Here is a 1,193-nt window from a genome sequence, read left to right as displayed (position 1 = left end):
CTTCTTCTTCTTCTTCTTCTTCTTCTTCTTCTTCTTCTTCTGCTTCTGCTTCTTCTTCTGCTTCTTCTTCGTTCTACATGACGGCCAGACTATCAATCCGGTGGTGCGCGCGACTTCGATGGAATTTTCAATATCATCAACAACGTAAACAACAACAATAACGCCCCCTCCAACACACACAAAAAGCAGCAAATAATAACGATTACAACAACGTCACAAGTACACAGAGAGCTTTTTGTCGCTTGCATCAACAACAAGAAACACCATCCGAATTTCACTAAACAGGTGCACTCCCAGAGACAAATGTTCTTGATAGAATACGCATAAGCAATAGACCCTTTAAAATCTCATGGTCCTGAATAATTAACCCCCAAATCCACGTCACTTCCCGCTTCCCAAAATTTTAAAACAACAACAACAGCAGCAACAAAAGGCCGAAACGAAAAGTAAAAACCAAGGAGCATTTAAGCCACTTCTGTGCTCAGAAAGGTATCAGAATCATGGGCTTCCTGAGCGCAGCGCGAAAAGCCAATCTGACATAAAAATATCCGACGGTTTTATCCTCTTATGGCAAAGCGTTCGAGTAATTAGACACCACTCCCATGGAGTTTGGATAACCCACCCCTGAGATTTTTACGTCTATCCCAATAATCCTTCAATGAGAATTGATGTTCCTCTTAGGAAGCAAAACAAGGCCGATTTTTCGCCCCACTACAAAAGAAAATAAATAAGATTGACATCCAGAAATTGTTTTTTTTTCTTTCAGCTTTGATTTTAGTGAAACATGTCAGTGAAAAGATACAAAAATATTCTTTGATGAATGTCTTTTAATCGACCGATCGATTTGGGTGTCACAAATGTAGCCATTCAAGATGAGTTTGAGTCTGAAGTCAAGTTTTATTGTAAAGACATTTTTCATTATTCTAAACGTGTTAAAAAAATCTTTTCGCTTTTTATATTGTAAAACGTAAACAGAGAAATCCATGGGCTACCCAGCTATGCATACCTGATCTTTTAGCAGTAAGCCCAGTGTGCTAAAAGCTAAGAAATGTTGCTGCAAATATTGGTGAGTCGAAAAAGATTTAGGTAAAAATCGGCTTTGGTTATTAGGATTTGGAGTAGGATTGCGCGCGCGCTCGAGTGTGTATGTGTGTGTATGTGTATGTGTGTGTGTGTATGTGTGTGTATGTGTA

Source organism: Aplysia californica, unplaced genomic scaffold, assembly GCF_000002075.1.
Source record: "Aplysia californica isolate F4 #8 unplaced genomic scaffold, AplCal3.0 scaffold00105, whole genome shotgun sequence".
In the NCBI taxonomy this organism is placed as follows: domain Eukaryota; kingdom Metazoa; phylum Mollusca; class Gastropoda; order Aplysiida; family Aplysiidae; genus Aplysia; species Aplysia californica.
Note: the sequence above shows the minus strand (reverse complement) of the source record.